The sequence below is a fragment of the Vipera ursinii genome, assembly GCF_947247035.1.
Source record: "Vipera ursinii genome assembly, chromosome: 3".
Classification (NCBI taxonomy): Eukaryota; Metazoa; Chordata; class Lepidosauria; order Squamata; family Viperidae; genus Vipera; species Vipera ursinii.
Genome location: NC_139516.1, coordinates 17,458,061 through 17,478,122, shown reverse-complemented (window position 1 = coordinate 17,478,122; position 20,062 = coordinate 17,458,061). Strand labels below are relative to the sequence as shown.

The 20,062-nt window shown below is 39.9% G+C and overlaps 1 protein-coding gene across 2 annotated transcripts in view; it reads right to left on the bottom strand.

Moving 5' to 3' along the window:
• The window catches only part of ZNF217 (zinc finger protein 217), a 39,958-nt gene extending 21,720 nt beyond the window's left edge, over positions 1–18,238 (bottom strand). The window contains exon 1 of one of the 2 annotated variants that reach the window (XM_083357414.1): positions 18,181–18,238. The gene's annotated coding sequence lies outside the window, so the exon portion shown is untranslated. Of the gene's footprint in view, positions 1–17,871; positions 18,107–18,180 lie in introns of those variants that run through there. The other variant, XM_083357416.1, reaches the window with a different exon arrangement.
• Between the last annotated feature and the right edge of the window lie 1,824 nt (positions 18,239–20,062).

Sequence of the window (20,062 nt, the reverse complement as noted above, 5' to 3'; positions counted from 1 at the left end):
TTGTTGGAAAACAATGCTTGCTATGACCATCGTATTCTCTTGACAAAATTCTATCAGCCTGTGCCCTGCTTCATTTTGTACTCCAAGGCCAAACTTGCCTGTTATTCCGGTTATCTTTTGGCTTCCTACTTTAGCATTCCAATCCCCCATGATGATAAGGACATCATTTTTGGTGTTAGTTCTATAAGGTGCTGTAGGGCTTCATAGAACCGGTCAATTTCATCCTCTTCAGCTCCGGTGGTTGGGGCATAGACTTGGACTACTGTGATATTGAATGGTTTGCCTTGGATTCGAACTGAGATCATTCTGTCATTTTGAGGATTGTATGCCAGTATTGCTTTTCCTACTCTTTTATTGACTATGAAGGCTACTCCATTTCTTCTGAGGGATTCTTGCCCGCAGTAGTATACGTGATGGTCATCTGAATTAAATTCACCCATTCCTGTCCATTTTAGTTCGCTGATACCCAAGATGTCGATGTTCAGTCTTGTCATCTCTTCTTTGACCACGTCCAGCTTGCCTTGATCCATGGATCTTACATTCCAGGTTCCTATGGAGAAAAAATCTTTACAGCATCGGACTTTCCTTTCACCACCAGACACATCCACAGCTGACCGTCCTTCGGCTTTGGCCCAGTCATTTCATTCTTTCTGGCGCTACTAGTACTAGCCCTCTGCTCTTCCCCAGTAGCATATTGGACGCCTTCCGACCTGAGGGGCTCATCTTCCAGCATCATATCGTTTTGCCTTTTGGTACTGTCCATAGGGTTTTCATGGCAAAGATACTGGAGTGGGTTGCCATTTCCTTCTCCAGTGGATCACGTTTTGTCAGAACTCTCTGCTATGACCTTTCTGTCTTGGGTGGCCCTGCGCAGCATAGCTCATAGCTTCACTGAATTATGCAAGCCTCTTTGCCACAACAAGGCAGTAATCCATGAAGGGGCGAAGTTAGTTAGTAAACCTTAAAGCTGATTTAAGATAATTTCGTTTCTCTACACCTGATCCTTGGAATACAATATATAGTGCAATTTATTTACATTTTTATTCAATTAGTGCAATGTATGAACCCTGTCTTTTATCATTTGCAAAGCACAATTTATTGTGTACTGCAGTACAATCTCTTAACCAACTATGGTTTATTCAATAACATCATGGTAAAAGCAATTATCGTAAATACAGTACATAAACAAGCCTGATCCTTTGATCACTAGACTGAACAATCAATCTGTATTATCAACAGCATTCTCTGTTAAACATTAGAAATCTGTTATCATTTGAGGCCTAACGTTTTCTTAGCTTTTAGTCCTATGTGTTCTCTCTCTCTCTCTCTCTCTCTCTCTCTCTCTCTCCTCTCTCTGTGTTACACAATTAGTTTTTTGTGATAGACAGATCACAATGGGTATTGTCAGGGTTTAAAGTTACTCCTCTGAAATCCAAGATAATCCTACCAAATGTATAAGCACACCACAAATTTTGAGTAGTCTGAAATCCAAAGCTTTTAATTACTACAAAATTAGCAGCCGAAGTACTCCATGTGCATTTCATATACAATTTCACTACAGCCCTTTAACAAATATTATTTTTTCAAATGGAATACTAGTAAACGTCAGGAAGTTTAAGAAGTATGTGTTATGTGGTTTTTAAAAAATCAATATAAAAATAAGCCCCTTGAAATCAAATCACTGCTTTCAAATTTAGCACATACAAACTTAAATCTATTATTATCTCAACCTTAAGACTGAAACATTTTAACAAAGACAGATGACAATTATATTAAAAGGGTATATTTCTAAAGTCCAAAATATAAGTAGTCTTACTGCCTCTCTCACGCACACTTCTCACAAATCCTTTAGGAGCAGGAGCTCTAACTTTTTATGTAGAGGTAAAACTTCAGTCTATCCAATTAGAATAGTTGGAAGGTAACTTGGTGGTCCCGGGCAGGAAATCCTATACCAGGGGTGTCAAACTCAATTTCATTGAGGGCCGCATCAGCATTGCGGTTGCCCTCAGGGGGCCGGGTGGGTGTGGCCAGGGTGGGCGTGGCCTACTGGGTGGGCGTGGCTAGAGTGTGTATGGCCTACTGGGTGGGCGTGGCCAGCTCTACATCGTTCGCATCAAGGGTGCCTATGGGGGCCTGGGCAGGAGTGGGACAGATCTGAGGGTCTCTGGGCCAGGGCCAAGGCAGTGGGGGCCGTTCCCTCACTGTTTCCAGGATGGCTTCGCGGGCCACATGAAACCACTTCGCGGGCCGGATCTGGCCCCCGGGCCTTGTGTTTGACATGTCTGCCCTATACATTTCAGACAAACGGCTCTCCAGTCTCTTCTTAAAAACCTTAAGTGAAGAAGCACCCACAACTTCTGGTGGTAAGCTTTATCAGACTCTATTGACAACTGAGACTATGCTGCAATTCAGCATATTTTTGCATTTTCAGGAATCAACCTTGTGTTTAGAACATTTATATTCTATGATCTGCATGAATTCAGATTTTTAAAATATACATATTTTAGTGCTCAGAGAAATAAAGATACCAAAGTCTGTCTCAAGTCACTGCAGCCATCAATCTCTTCAGAAAATTACACGTCGTTTTAAACATACACTGTCATAATGGCAAAAAGTGTAGGCTTTTAATTAAAAAAAAAAGATTTTTAAGAAGCTGAATTATATGTCCAATGCTTTTCAGAACTATGGCAGATATCCATGTGTATCACCCTAAAATGACACACTTGCTTGGGTAATTTAACTCCAATATCCAACTTGTAATGGACAATGGAAACAGGGTAGCAGGGAAAAGAACAGGGAAAATCTTTTTTTCTGAGTTACATTTTAGACAATATGAAATTGTGCAGCTATGATTTTTTTAATGGCGTGACTTTAAAACTATCATATTATGTGCTCCGATTTTTTTTTAAAAAAAACCCTCTGTAACTGTTCTGATAACAAAAAAATACATTCATTCTATGTTAAATAACATTTCAAATAGCTATGACTTGAGAGTTTCTTTTGGTTTTTCAAAATAGTGCTTATGTCAGTAATTCTTCTGTATCCAGTTCCAGCTGTGTTCCTGCATTTTGATAAGCATCAGCCTTAATCGCAGAGATAGGCAATCTGATTCTCTGCAGAAGTTTTGGACTTCAACCCCTATCAGCCTCCACCAAGATATCATGACAGACAATTGTGGAAGTGATACCGAAAAAAATATGTATGCAAGGGAATGGATTGCTTAATCCTGATTAGTAGTTAATTTTCCTTCCTCATCTTATTGACCATTTGCCAATGAACTGTTAGAACTTCATACAAACTACTGCTTTCCCCAAAATCACACAGTTCAGTTCTATTCTAATTTCTACCCCCATTTTGAGGGTAAGGTTTAGGACAGGGGTCGGCAACCTAAAAAAGAAAAAGAGCCACTGGGAACCGGTTCCATCACAAATTAAAAAAAGAGGGAGCCGCGTGCGTGTGTCCATGCACGCGCATGCGCAAAAAGGTTTTTTGCGCATGCGCGGACGCACGCGGCTGCCATTTTTAAAAAAATGAGATGGAACCGGTTCCCGGTTGCCCGATGGCGACGGCCCGTCTGCAAAGCTGCCGCTTTCGGCAGCTTTGCAGACGGGCTGTGGCAGCTTCCGCAAAGAGCGGCGCCCCTGCCCATTCCGAGAGGTGCGCGCGCACCTCTCCGAACGACCGGAGGTGCGCGCGTACCTCCGCGCGAATGGGCAGCGGTGCCGCTCTTTCAGGAAGCCCGCCGCGGCCCGTCTGTGAAGCTGCCGAAAGCGGCAGCTTAGCAAACGGGCCGCGGCAGCTTCCGCAAAGAGCGGCGCCCCTGCCCATTCCGAGAGGTGCGCGCGCACCTCTCCGAACGACCGGAGTTGCGCGCGCACCTCCCCAAACCTTTGGGGAGGTGCGCGCGTACCTCCGTGCGAAGGGGCAGCAGCGCCGCTCTTTCAGGAAGCTGCCGAAAGCGAAGGGGCAGCGGCGCCGCTCTTTCAGGAAGCTGCCGAAAGCGAAGGGGCAGCGGCGCCGCTCTTTCAGGAAGCTGCCGAAAGCGAAGGGGCAGCGGCGCCGCTCTTTCAGGAAGCTGCCGAAAGCGGCAGCTTCCTGAAAGAGCGGCACCGCTGCCCGTTCTCCGAACGACCGGAGTTGCGCGCGCACCTCCCCAAACCTTTGGGGAGGTGCGCGCGTACCTCCGTGCGAAGGGGCAGCAGCGCCGCTCTTTCAGGAAGCTGCCGAAAGCGAAGGGGCAGCGGCGCCGCTCTTTCAGGAAGCTGCCGAAAGCGAAGGGGCAGCGGCGCCGCTCTTTCAGGAAGCTGCCGAAAGCGAAGGGGCAGCAGCGCCGCTCTTTCAGGAAGCTGCCGAAAGCGAAGGGGCAGCGGCGCCGCTCTTTCAGGAAGCTGCCGAAAGCGGCAGCTTCCTGAAAGAGCGGCACCGCTGCCCGTTCGCGCGGAGGTACACGCGCACCTCCCCAAAGGTTTGGGGAGGTGCGCGCGCACCTCCGGTCGTTCGGAGAGGTGCGCGCGCACCTCTCGGAATGGGCAGGGGCGCCGCTCTTTGCGGAAGCTGCCGCGGCCCGTCTGCTAAGCTGCCGCTTTCGGCAGCTTCACAGACGGGCCGAGGCGGGCTTCCTGAAAGAGCGGCACCGCTGCCCATTCGCGCGGAGGTACGCGCGCACCTCTCCAAAGGTTTGGGGAGGTGCGCGCGCACCTCCGCCCATTCGGGGAGGTGCGCGTGCACCTCTCCAAACGGGCGGTGCCACTCTCCATTTGGAGAGGTGCGCGCGCACCACTGCCCGTTGGAAGAGGTGCGCGCGCACCGGGCGGCTGGGAGCCGCAAGAGGCAGCTCAAAGAGCCGCATGCGGCTCCGGAGCCGCAGGTTGCCGACCTGTGGTTTAGGACTTCATCCTGAATGCCACTAAATGCAGTATTATATACCCAGAATTAGGGATAAACTACCCAAGGTTAAAATTGTGTATAGTCTACCTCCTCTTTTTAATATTTTAAGGTTGATTCACTGCTGCTGAGTTTTGGAAAGCTAGGAATCACAATCCTAAATGCTTAAATCTTCCAAAAAAATGTCATATGCTATATAAACAAACCTATCAGTTTAGATTTTAGATATACATTCTATTTTTAGGCAAAATGCTTACTAAGCATTGGAGATCACAGAAAAAATGCCAGTATTTCTGGGGGCCAAAATTACACTGATCCTTTTAAATTGTGGCGCTGTGGGTTTCTATTTCAATGGACAAATGGAACATCACATAAATATGGAACTGGCATGAGAACCTAAGTTTAATTCTTCTTTTTTTAATTAGTGAACAGCCCAAATAAATTTGTGAGCAATCATTTTTTACATTCTTTACAAACTTATATATGCTAAAGATTCTCTTTTATATAGTTTTCCTTAAATACCTGTTCCCTCTGCTTCATATATTACCAATTGCTTGTCTTTGGACATTTATGTTTATACTGCCTAACTTCAAATAAAACCATCATCAGCTATGATAAAAGGCATTTTATACAATACTACTGAAAAATATCAGTCTAATAAGAAAGGCAATAGTAATTTCTGTTTTTGTGTTTCAATGTTCAGGTAAAAGGCAGACCAAAGTACACCATTCTTTTTAGTTTCCTAATTTAGCCTAAAATCAAGTTCCTTTCAAGTTAATTCAATTCCTGATATTTGCAAATAAAACATTGAATCTTTTGCAGTAGAGATTTATTACTCTCACTTCCCTACATAGTATTTTTATGCTACAATATTGTATATACAGACTTCATCTTAGAAACTATTCACATTAGGCCCTTAAAACTGTTTTTCTTGCATTTCTACGACATATTTTCATCTGCTATCTGTTTGGTAAGTTTTTGGAAAAAAGGAAGAAGGAAATGGGTATGTGTGGACACAGATTGCCTTACAAAATTCAGTTTTGTCAAACTACATCCCGTTGGATATTGAAGATTGAAAATAATTAATTTATTCTTCAGAGTTCTATAAATGAGAATTGTTTTGATACAAAAAGCTATTTTACAAAACATTTTGAAAATACCAAGAGCCTGGCAATTTCAACTACAAAAACATTGGAAAGTTACCTAGTTCACAATTTCATTTAATGTAATCTCATTTCAGAGCTGCTAAGATGTGCAATATTTTAAAAGGAACAGAACTCATTTCTGAACATTACAGCCTTCTGTACAGAACAAGCTGCATTTCCATTGCTTAATTTTGACCTCACATCCCTTTCTAAGTTTTGACCTGGCACTGCAATAACTCAAACTTCCCAACTGAAACTTGAGACACAGAAATACTTGCTTTAACCTGCAAACAATATGAAATGGGGGATGGCGAACCTGTGGCACTCTAGTTATTGCTGGACTACAATTCCCAGAATTCCTCAGCCATGACCATGCTAGTTGGGACTAATATGCATATTCAGCAATATCTATGGGGTGACAGGCAACTGACATAATGCAAGGCCTGCTTAGCTATTCATGGTATCTTTTTAAGCAATGCTGAAGAATCTCCAGAACTCATTCTGGATGCTAATTTGGAAAATCATTCTAAGCATTTTGACTAGATATCCAACCTTCCTCTAAAGATGAAGAGACAGTGACATTCTCATACAAACTCACTTCTTTGTTCAAAGACAAACATGACATTTCTTCCTTTTGCCCTAGTATTTATTAGCAGCTTTTCATAACAACAACCAACAACACTACTCGTGTTATAGAGAATAATTCCTCAAAAATAACTTTCTTATCTCTTCTAGGAAGGAGGCTTAGAAGTGGATTGGGGGTTTACACAGGAGCCACACACCAGTTCTGTACTCATGTGGCTTTTTGAAGAACCAAAGTGTGAAGAGCGTCTACACCTCATTAATAGCTAATCTTCAGCCCACAGTCCATAAGTATCTTTTACACTTATGTTTTGATCCCAGAATGTACTATGGAACATTTGCAAATGTGCCAATTCTCAGTAGCATGATTTGTTCATCTTATAAAAACACCTATTTTACATTTAACTCCCACTTCCCCCAGAGAAACGGCCAGTGATATCACAGGAATGTGAATCTTTTAAGCTTCCATTTAAAAAAAAAAGAAAGAAAAGAAAACAGAAGTAAATACAACATTGATATTGATGTCAATATATTTAATTTCTACTGCATAGATAACATAGATTAGCACACTGTACTGCAGAGTTTAGTTACTAAAACCCAATTCTAACAGCATCTATATATTATTTATAAAAATCTAACCTAAATGTATTATTATAATGTGGTTCCTTGTTTCTGTCTTAATGTGGTTTGCAAACCCACCCATTATGGTTTATGGTATGTGACTAAGCCACTATGGCCTGTTTAGCAAACCATGTTTAAAACATCCAGCTTATCATTTACACATAAAACAGGCCACTCTTTTCCTTCAGTTCATTACAAAAGCTGGTACCATGCCACTAAGAAACCATACCAGATTTTCTGTCCATAGCATTCTATTCAAATTTGAGATTCTATCAAATTAGGCACCTCCTAAAAAAGAAATACTTGGAATTTTAGTCCCATTAGATTTCAGTACAGAGTAACACTACCTAAAAATATTTGCAAAAAAATATTTAAACACCACTGAAATATTAATTTTCAAGCTATGTTTTAGTTGCATTATATTTTCAAATAATTTTGGTAACACATTTACAACAAAATGTTCGATGTAGCCATTAAAGAAACAATTATTATTTTTTTTCCTTTTATAAGACAAATATATAGTATATTCTTTTTTATAATCTGCCAGCGTGTATCTCCATGCCTATATAGTAAAAATGTTGTTGTTGTTAGCTGTGAAGTCGTGTCTGACCCATCGCGACCCCATGGACAATGTTCCTCCAGGCCAGGGGTAGGCAACCTTGGCTCTTTTATGACTTAAGGACTTCAACTCCCAGAATTCCTGAGCCAGCACTGACTCATAAAAGAGCCAAGGTTGCCTGTCCTCTACTATCTTCTGGAGTCCATTTAGGCTCACGCCTACTGCTTCAGTGACTCCATCCAGCCACCTCATTCTCTGACATCCCCTTCTTCTCTCGCCCTCCATCTTTCCCAGCATTAGGCTCTTCTCCAGTGAGAAATATTAAGTATATATTACTACAAAATACAGTTTAAATGATCATAATGGCCTCTATATATTATCTCCCATTTTATTTGATTTTTATCCCATCTTTATTACTTTATAAGTAATTGAAGCCAGTGTAAATAACACCCTTTCTCCTATTTTCCCCACAACAACCCTGAGAGGTGGGTTAGGCTGAGAAAATTGGTCTAAAACCACCAAAAAAACCCAGTTGGTTTCTAAGACTATATCAAAGTGGCTCTAGTTGGGCGAATTACTGTGTTTTTTTTGTTGTTGTAATCTACTCTTTCTATAGTGATTATTTTGAATCTATTCAATTTCCATAAATTCATAATGGTACTTCCAGTATGCCATATATCTTTTAAAAGGTTACCATTTAATCAGTCAAAAATATTAAACAAGAATTCCAATGAGCTAATTTTTAAGTCTTAACAACTGTTACTTTCCCAAAAGTTGCACAGCTCATCCTAGCTTCAGAACAATTTGCAGAAAAACTAGTTTTACCACTAAACTACAATATGAATTTATCACTATAAGCACAATGTTTAAAATAACGTGGGCCACATACTACTAAGAAAACTTTACATTTAGTCTGTACCTACACATACCAGCTGTCTCTAAGAAAAAGATAAAAGCCATGCACTATAAACTAGAAAAATCTGGACGTAAACCTAAGGAATCAGGTCAGTTTTTTCTCTCTCTTTTTTGCACATACTTTATGCACTTCGTGATTGCATGGACATTCCCACTCACAAGTTTCAGATTAGTAATCATATTATTAAACAGATTTATATTAGCCTAAATTTTAATCACAGTTAATCAATGTTCACTCAATTTACTTCTCTATTGGCAATTTTTAAATACCAAAAGAAGGAAATACCTAAGCGCTCAAGAATTCATCTGGAAACAACCAAACTTCTACTCTTTCACTTTATTCTAGAAGCCATGCCTAGGAGCCAATGTCAAAAATGAGTATAGAACTCTATAATATTTACACCAAGTGATATAAAAAAACAGAACCACACATTCATAAGAACTGTCATTCTTGATTAACTCTTTACTTGTACTTTTACTAATTTGATTCTTCTAATAAGGTTTCAATCAAGTTCAAATTACGGTTGATAAACTTTTGCAAAAAATATTTTTAAACAGAAGCTTTCTTTGAATATTCAGAAAATTTCCATTCAGACTTAACTATGAATTGATCACCTTTTGTTCTCAAATTAGATATGTTTAAGTGTTGTAGCTGTATTGTTTTTCTTGGAATGTTTTTTTTTGTCCCATGGTTTACAATTTCCTCCCTTCCCTACTCTCAAAGGATATATCTTGTCTCTGCCAACGGATGCATCAGACAATGTGTGCTCAAGTTCATGAAAGTTTATAACACAAATATACTGATTTTGTAGAGGTGTCACTTGACTACATATAACATGCCCCAAGAAATGAGTCACATACTGAATACATGACTCATGCATATGAATACAATTACATGCATAATGTCTTCCACCAATATCAAATATAGCATAAGCCCTATTTGCCTAAATGCATAAATTAATTTCTTCCACCGCAAATATTACCTCCATTTCAGTTAATTCAACCCAAACAGTACTATGGACTGTCTTGCCTGATCTATTTTTTTAATACTCTAACGTGATCTAAAGTAAGTTTGCCACATTCAGAGTTTGGGAAGAGAAGAGGAAACATTTCTTATAGAAAAACCTTCTGACAGCATGAAGTATTGTTATACTGGATGACTGTTGCAAAATTAGCCTGAAATAACTGTTTAGGGATCTGCAACTGAGAAGAAAATGCCCAAATCTCACTAAATCTGAGCTACTGATATTCCTGGATATTACTGCTTTTCCTTTCCACACCTTTCATATCCATCAGTCACTTGCAAAATAGCTGCTACTGAATAGTTGGAATATATTTATGGGCCCAACATACATTCAAAAGAAATCTAAAATTACAATAAAATGTATCCCAAAGTTGGGAGAACATAAACATTGAAAGTTCTTTATGGTGGAAGGTTTATTAGTTCTATCAAAACATCAAAATGCTCTTTAAGTAGCAGTGCAAGTTCCAGAGTACACCAAGTGATCCTGTCCAGAAGCAGAAGCAACCTCCTTTTAACCTTTTGTATTTGCCTTTTTTAGGATATATAGATTAGCTTTCCAATGTTTGCCACAGAACAGGATAAAGCAAGGATTAGAGTTAGACACTTCTGCATTTACATAAAATGCACTGTCTGTGAAGACACAGAAGACACATTGTTAATCTATTTCAATAGAAAAGATAAGAAATTTTAGTAGCCTGATTAGAAGAATACCCATTTAAATTTGTCTCAAGTTTATCACTTGGAAATACTGATATACAAAATGGAAAGAGGAAAAGAAGCAACAGAATGAAGGCAGATCTCAATTTTGAATACTTTGATTATAAGACACTATTTTTAATGTAATCATGCAATGATGAAATATTCTAAATAATGTGATATTCCTATAATACTCTTAAGAGTACTCTATCATATAAGCAGCACATTGACTTTCTTGTACACTTTTATAACCAAAATTTCCGAGTCACATGTCCAACTGCATTGTTACCTTCTAGGAGGAGTCTCTGTGGTATCTGAAGCAGAACATTCAGTCAGTTTTATTCCATACAGTATTAACCTTGTGAACTCTAAAGCTTCCTCCTCCCATTATGTATTCAAGATGGACAGTGATTAATATTTATGTTACTTATATGTAAGGATATAGGTCTATACAAATGTTGCAGATAGTATGTTTAAATGTGTGCTATGTGTACACTTTGAGAACTAAATTTCATTTTTAATGTGTGCCATTGTGCCCACGGTAAAAAATGACAATAAAGGTTATCTATCTATTCCCACTTTAAAGAAAAACTAGGTAATTTTGAATTCAAGTTCTTCTGAAACTTGAATGGTAAAGCAACTTAATGTATAATCTAATTTAAAGATCTTCCATTTGGGCTGCAACTAAAATAAAGTTTAAGTACTTAAAAAGGATTTGTTTTAATATACTCAAAAGTCTATTTTCTTTTTGTAAATTATACTACACAGATCTTAGTATCCTGAAGATAGTATCCAGAAGCTAGCAATTTCAATCACTTTCTATAGTTCGCGTGAGACAGACACACACACACACAAACACACGAAGTTGGGTATATAAATTAAAAATAAATGCAGTTGGGCCAAACTATAAAAGATAAGCAATACGACACTATTGAACAGCCTATATACATGTTCAGATGGATGAAAGTCCTGGGACTATATTATTCCAAACTTGAAATAGCATATCCTAAGTGTCAATGTTAACCCAGATCAAAGCCTATGAAAAACAAGCTCACCAGGTAAAAGGTTTTGGATTTTAGATTAGAATTTCCCTAAGGAGTACATTTATTTGCACGATACATCCCCCAAATTCAATTATCAATTCATTCATTCAAATATATCATGCAGTTCTCTTTCTGATTTAAATTAGGCCTGGCAGACAACAAAACAGGTTTACTAAAAGCCAAAAGGGGTAATTGTTGCTGGAATATATAGGATATCAAATTCAGGAAATGTGTCACCTGCTTTATGTGTTTTCAAAGTTGCCTGAATATATTAGCTGCAGTTTTTAAACTTAGTAAATCTTTTATTTAAAAAAACCTCAGTTTGAGTTAAGAGTTCCAAGAAATTTTCACCCATTATTTAAATACTAAAATTATGGCTAAAATTTCATGCAAACTACATGAAGCAACCTTCAGTTCACTCAAGCATAGAACAGAGCAATAGTATACATTTTTTACCAAATAATCTATTTTAATTAAATTTTCTTTTTTTCTCTACCTGCAGAATACTTGTATGCCCCATCTGAATATCAAATATTTTCTTTTAAATCATGTAATTACAGTCATTTGGGCTTAAGTAATATATAAAGTATACTTCATTAAACAATCAAAAACACGATATTTTCAATTATACTTTAAAACAAGGTTAAAAGGCAATTTCCTGTGTTTTCATTCACTTTTACAGCTGTTGTACATCCAAATATATTTAACCAGTTCTCCCCAGATAGTTCTCTAGAGCAGACATGTTAAACACAAGGCCCGGGGGGCCGGATCCGGCCCGCGAAGTGGTTTCACTTGGCCCGCGAAGCCATCCTGGAAACAGTGAGGGAACGACCCCCACTGCCTTGGCCCTGACCCAGAGACCCTCCTCCTGCCAGAGACCCTCAGATCTGTCCCACTCCTGCCCAGGCCCCCATAGGTACCCTTGATGCAAACGATGTAGAGCTGGCCATGCCCACCCAGTAGGCCATACACACTTTAGCCACACCCACACAGTAGGCCACGCCCACCCAGGCCACACCCACCCGACCCCCTGAGGGCAACTACAATGCTGATGTGGCCCTCAATGAAATTGAGTTTGACACCCCTGCTCTAGAGGTATGGACTTCATCTCCCCTAATCTGTAAGATTAAGACTGCATTTGAGGATCACGTGAAAATATATTGCAACCACTTTGGTTCTGTTCCAAACCTTTTCTAGCTTCTTTCATGACACCTAAATAACATATTCAACAAAAAAACAAAGTCATAAAAGGACTCATTTGCATTTGAAAGTCCATAGTTGTAGCATAACATAACAATTGATGAGTCCTACATATCTAGGCATAGGGAGAAGCAATAAAGTAGTTGTTGGCTGTTATGCAACTCCTCTCCCAGATTATGTGTATAAATGATAATCTCAGGAACAAAATTCCATTTTTTTAAAATGATGCCAATCCTATCCTGATTTTTTTAGTGTTGCTTTTTATACCTACTCCTTCTATTCACAAATAACTAGAACAATGTATTTAAACTCAAACTAGAAAATGCATTCTTTAATTATACTATATGGTGTGGTAGATAAAGTTTCAGTGTGGCACAAGAGACCCAAGTTATATTCCAACCGCAACTATGTAAGATCATTGCTTGATTTGGGGTTAGGCACTCTTTTTCAGCTGAGTCCACTTCACAGCACTATTGTGAGGAATGTTATGTACACCATTTTGTGCTCCTGAATAAAAAAGGCTATTCATCTCTCAAATAAATAATTATTCCAAACTCTCAACATATTCAGTGGTGTAAAGAAGAGTGCTGCATTAGTAGGCTTTGATTACAAATTGCATTGTTTTTCATACATTTTTTCTTACTTTGAATGTTGACAATTAAAAAATGTTGTGACTAGTCCAATAGGCTAAAAAAATATTTGGGTTAAAAGGAGGAGGAAGAGGAGATGGTTTATCTAATACATTGAAACTACTTCTTAAGGAGTGGAACAACACTACAAGAATATATATTTAAGTCCATAATGGAAAATAATTCCACTTACACTCTACCTCAACCCAAACAGAATATTCTTCTGGCTTCATTTTATGATGCTAACTTAAAACTATTAATATGGTTGATGTGAATCCTTCACCAGCTGAACAACTAAATGTTTCTTTTCTTGGAACTCTTAATTTTTGGACAAAATGAGATCCTTTAACTTTACTGAAAACAAAGGATAAAGCATGAATTCTACCAACTGCTTATCAACAGTAATACTAACTTGGAGGACAACCACATGTGGCTTTATATTACAAAGAAGATAAAAACAGAAGTGTTGCTAGCTCACTAACTTTGAACAAGAAAACCTCAATTTACAATAAACCACTTTTTCACACAGCAGCTGTACAGACTTACACATCCCATTTTTAAAATCCAAAATTTCTATAAGCATATAGTAATAAAAATAAAGCAACATGCTTTACTTTCCCAAATTCAAATCAGCATTCACAAACCTCAAACATTGCCCACCCTCCCCCTCCCCCACAAAAAATATTATTTTATTCCTGATTTTCAATTGCTGCAGGCTTGCACAAGATTCAAGTGTCATTAAAAATGCTAAAAAGTATTCATTATGAATAATTATCTTTGGTGCCAAAGGCGTAGCAAATGTAATTATGTGAAGCAGAAAACAGGAAGGGACCAACTGTATTGGACTCCTGATGTTCTAATCAGGCAAAAAGAGAATAAAGGAAGGTCTGAAGCCCATAATGACAGCCCTGCTGTGGGAAAAACTGTGCTATTTTCTACATTTAAATAAAAGCTCAAACTGCAAAGGATGACATGAGATAAATAACTGGTCATCCAACAGCTTCAGTTATTTAATCTTCCTGAATCTCTGTGGAAGCAAGTAAATTCAAAGGTCAAGCTTCTTTTTCAAACTTGCCTGAAGATAGTAAAGCTAGTCATTTTCAACTATAGGTTGAAAAGGGAGAGGAGAGAGAAGAAGCCATTCCGTCCTACAAGAATTAGCAATATGGGTTTTGATTTTGTGGCATGTATTATATTCTTCTATGTTTGTAAGTATACAAAAGCAGGTTCCTTTCTTCTTCCAGATTTTTTTAAAATGAAGTCATGTTATTATGTCTTCAACCAATAAAGCTTACTGACGTTGACTGTTTTACATAGTTATCATAATATTGAAAGCCAAATAAGGTCCGCAATCCTCTTTTTTATTCTTCCCCCTCTCCCCTTGGGCGGGAAATTAATAACTTGAATTTTCACTGTTCCCAAACATACTATTTCAGAGTATGCCATACTAAAAGCTAAAGGATTTACTTTCAAGTAACATAATTAGGATAAAAAAGTATGCTTCTCACTTTGATCTTATACTTGTAAGAAATGAATGCATGAATCCTGAAACAATGCCATTCTACAGATGGATGCAGGATCTAACAACAACCTTTAGTAATGCACAAAATTGTTTGGAAAAGTTTGATAAAGAACCCAAGATGAAATAAACCAGTGTAAGAGAAGTAATGAAGTATACCTCCTTTTTCAAGCTCATATATCCCCACCCCCATGCTTTTCCATTCGTCACCAAAACAAAGGAGATATTTCAACCCATCCATAGCTCTCCATCTGGAATCTAATGCAATTTCCATTAAAGAAGCTGGTAACCATGTCCTTAAAATCCCCATGAATACTAGCCTTTCTTTGCAATTTCACCTTTAGATCACAACTTTGTAAATAATATTTAATTAAAATAGACCCCCCCAGAGATAACACTTCATCCACTGTAACATGATTAGCATAAAGAATTAACTGTTTAAAAGAGGTGCATATATCCACAAAACATTACAGTCTCCAGCATTTATGGACTGTTAGAAAATTGTTTACACCACCCTTCGAAGGAACTCTTATAGTATGTATACTATAGGCTGAATTTAGGGGATGGGGTGGGCATATTCAATGTCTTTAATTCCTTTAAAATGACATGATTTTTTTTTAAAAAAAATGAACTCAAGAATATTTTTTCAAAGGGACTATTCTATATCACAGTTGAGCTCCAAGAGAATTTTCAAAGAAAATATACCCAAAATAAGATTTGTTTCTAAGCAAGAATCATCAGCTGCCATTAAAGCCACACCTTAAAAAGTTCCTGCCATACAGCAGCCAAGCAAGTATAAACTAGTGGTGGCTTTTTTCAGCTAAAATAGCAGTAAACTTTAGTTAGAAAGATTTGATATCTGAACATGATTTTTTTTAAAAAATAAAAAGATGAAATGCCTGCCATCAAATTTTTAAAAGGCCTTAAATACAAGTGTTTTGTTTTGCCTTTTTTAAAAAACATAAGTGGAGTCTAACAACCTTTCACAGGAATATAAATATTTAACATTTAAACCTGACAACACAACACTAAAAGATAAAATGCCTTCCTGCTAAGCGCAATAGTGCCTCAGAACTGGAAGGCAGCTGTTGTTCCCTCGGCCTTCTCTTTTGTTGCACCTAATCTCATGTCAAGTCATTCAACCAGTTCCAAAGCGATGAAGACATAATTGAATCAACCTCATACAAAAAAAACTGTTCTTAAATAGCAATATGGAGACATTAATTATTCTATACAAGCCAACAACAGTATTTTCCTTCTTCCATCTCCCACCAAAACACACACAGACAAAACCCCTTGTATAAATACATGCATGTACAGACAATGAAAGTGAAAACAACTCTCAGATTTGGCAAAGACACTAAATAGTCAGCTCAATCAAAAGGCTATAGGAATAGCTCCTTAACAGCAGCTTTTGTAATGCATTAACATAACTCGAAATAAAGCTTCAGGAGCCCAATCCAATTTCAAGAAAACCAGGATAATTCTCACTTCCCATTCACAAGCAGATAAGTATTACTAGTAATTAATAAGAGTCATATTGAATTATCTGGAGTTGAGTGAAGTTCACATTTAAGAAGTTACTTATGACCCATTACAAGCTGGCAATATCAACTGCAGATCTTCAATACTGACTCATCAATTCACATAAAAATAGAAGAGGGAAATCAAACTCCACCCACTCTCTCCCCCACCTTCAAAGAAAGCAGTTTAACCTACTTATCCGAGCCATTTCTTCTTGCCCAAGAGAACATCTAATTAATGAACAATCCTCCCCTATTTGAAATGGGTTTTGAAACCTCCAAAGACCCCTGAAGTCTGTGTAACAGAATTTAGGCAAAAATATTTTCAAGCTCTTGTAAGCAGGATGCTCAAGGTACCTTTGCAGATACACAAATCAAGCTCTCTCACCTGCCAACAACATAAACAGTGGTCAGCAAGTTAATGGTTGATATGTAGTTGACTGGAAGGGCTTTTATTTCCGTAGCCTCCCTTGATTGTATCAAGTCAGCTTTTCAAGGCCTAATACTGTGAAGAATGATATGAGTCCTCCTTCCCCCCCCTTCACATTTTCGAAAGTGAGTTATTTCCTTCTGCTCCTTCACATTATAGGAACTTCCCTTTTCACATTCTTCTGTAAAAAGAATCACTTTGTCTACACAGGCTTAAGTTCCTATTTTTTGCTTTTCACTCTGTACTATATTCCTCCTACTCAAACACCACCTTCCCTATTAGAAATGTAGATTTTAAAGATTTCAAGGTCAATTCAGAAAGGGCATTTTTAAAGAGATAGAAAACTAATTTCCTTCTTTCTTCCCCTCCCCCCCCACTCCTTTTGGCAACAGAGCTTCTACAGAAGAAAAACCCAAATTATCTGCAAATTTAGATGCAAACAAGCTAAACTGGCAATTTTCCTAGCTCTTACTTCAAAAACTCTTAAACTTCAATAGAGATACTAAACTCACAAGGGAATTCACATGGGGGGGGGTTGTTGGAGAGCAGGGGCTTATGGGATTGCATATCGAAAGGCTGCTTTTGGCGACCAATTTCTGCAACTCAAACAAAAAAAGCGCACCCCAAGTGAAGACGCAATCAGTTAAGAAATTAATGCAATCCTCCCTGTAGGGAAAGGTATCAACATATGGAAGTGAAATCACTCCGTCAGGCTTTGTGAATTGTTATTTTCCTCCTCTCCCAGCAGAGCTATTGTTATAGAAGCCAACTAGTTTTATTTTATATTTGAAAGCGTAAAGAAGGGAGGAAGACTTTTTAACAATGATCTCTTATGATCTTCAATAACAAAATACACCTCGGAAGCAGATTCAATTCCGCCCATGAAGCCCTGAAAACGAAACTGACAAAAACGGATCAATAAACTTCTCATTAGCAAATCTGCCCCCCTCCAACCTCTCCTCCCCCCCCCCATCTTTGCCAAACACATTACAAATCTTGCTTCCAGGAACATCCCTGAGTCACAAAGAGGTCCTCCCTTTCCCTTCTTCCCTCCCCTCCCCCATTCGAGGTTAAACATATTGAATATTGAAAACAAAATACCTATATAGAAATGTAATGGAAGTTTCACCAACGTCGATTAGGAGAGAGTAGAGAAGGGGGGGGGGAAGAGAGAATTGAGAGGCAGAAGTAAGCGAGGCAAAATCGTAATATTTTTTTTAAAAAAAATAATATCACGAAACGCTAAGAAGTTTAGAGGAAGCAGAGGAGCTCAATGTTTGTCTTCCCCATCTATCTTTTCTGCCTCCCTCCCTCGCCTTACAGGAAGGTGGAAAGAAAAAAAAAAGAAATGCAGGGTCATAAGGAGAGCTTTTATAAAGGGTAATATTTTACAATGTTAAGTGCCTTTACCTTTACGATTCTCCGCTGCCAAGTGGTGGAAGAGAAAACTGACACAACAGGAGTTGCTGCGTTTGAATGAGAAAGAGAGGAAGGAGGGATTCGGAGGGAGGGAGGGATTCGGAGGGAAAGAGGGAGGCGGCTATTGGGAGTTTTTGAGGCTGGTTCGTGAGACACGCAAACACACACACACACACAAACAGGATACACACCTGATCCTTTTGGTTTCATTCTCCAGATGCCATGGGGAGGACGAGGAAGAGGGGCTTAAGAGGGAAAAAAAGGAAGGCATTACCCAAGACAATGCAGAGAATTTGAGCTGCTCTACTATACCGTGACCTTAACCAAACTGGGCAGCATCTTTTGACAAAATTAGAAAGCAAAATTTGGCCCTGTGTGTCTATCTCCTCCCCCCCCTCCTTTATTGAGGGTGGGGGTGGAGACTGTTTTCTTGCATTTGTTTTACGTAAATGGACGGATCCTGTAGGTGTAAACGGTCTGTGAAAGCAGTTGCTCAAGGTGGTTGATAAAAAGTAATCTGAATACACCGGAACATAAATCGCACTGTGTAAACGCCTTGGGGCAGGGACCTTTTTTTTTTTAATACAAACGCATATTGTCCATACGCTATTTATATTACTTAATTATAATTTATATATATAAATGATACACATATCACGTTTATCTTGGCAGGGCATTATTCACTTTTAAGCCGCCTTGGGAAGAGCGTGGGCAGATAATCCAGTTCCCCTCCCCAGGGGCTCTTCAGGAGGAAGGCCCACTGCAAATGCGCAGGACTTACTCCCCACCCGGGGTTGCATCCTTCGGGGAGCCGTTCCTCTTCGGCAGCTTCACCCACTCCTGCGTAGGGGGGGGGAATTATCGCTTGCCGCGCGCCCCGTCCTGGAAGGAGGACACCCCCCCTCCTCCGAATCGCTCAGGCTGCTGCGTCCCCGTCCTTTGTTTTATAAGGGGAAGGGTTGAACCTCCAGTCATCCTGCAACGGGGTGGGGGAGAGGAAAAAGGGTTCCCCCCACCCTTTCCCAGCCTGAAAGCACAGCCCTCCTTTCAGGCTGGGAAAGGGTCTTCCACTGCCCCCCCCTTTTTTTTTTTTTTGCTTTAGCGCTTCAGACACCCAGGAAGCCCTGCGCCATTGGAGAGGGTAACCTGTCGTTAAACTGGGGAGGGGGGGGGGCTCTCAGGGCGTCTCCTGAGCGCGAGGTCACCACCAGGGAGAAACCGGTGTCTCCTCCTTTACTATCGCCGCCTCCCTGCCCCGCCGGGCTTCTCCCCGGCCGCCTCCCTGCGTCCTCAGCGGGGGTCAGAAGGCGGGAAAGCGGAACGAGCCCCGAGGCGCTGAAGAATTGGCCCCGTCCCTTCTTGAGCGCGCGTGATGGCTCCATTCATCCCCGCGCACCTCGAAAGGCCCCGTGGGAGGGGAGGAGAGTGGGGCTGGCTGGCGCCAAGAGTGCCCGAGTTTGCAATGAGGATTGCGGGAGGAGGAAGTTTTAGAAGGGGGAACCGTTCCTGGGTCAAGGTGCTGCCAGGGCTGCTTGGCCCTCTTGTTTGCTCCACCACGTGGAGAAGGGAATGAAGAGGTGGAAAGGGATAAGGAGGGGCAAGGAGGGTGGAGGGAACGTTTTAGCAAAAAAAAAAAAAAAAACCCCGGGCTTTCAGTTTTGAGGAAGGACTCTGGCTGGGGAGGTATTGGGGGGGGAGGGCGTCTAGTCATGCATAGGGATGGGGCTTTTTCTCACGTGCAAACCTGACTTGTCGCCAACATTGCTCCCCGAGGTGACCGTGGGGTTGTCCTCCTAAGAGGCTGGCAGAGTTAATGGTAAACTTGCCTAAGGGCATCACTTCAGTGGGTAGGAATCTGCTAGAGACGGCTTTT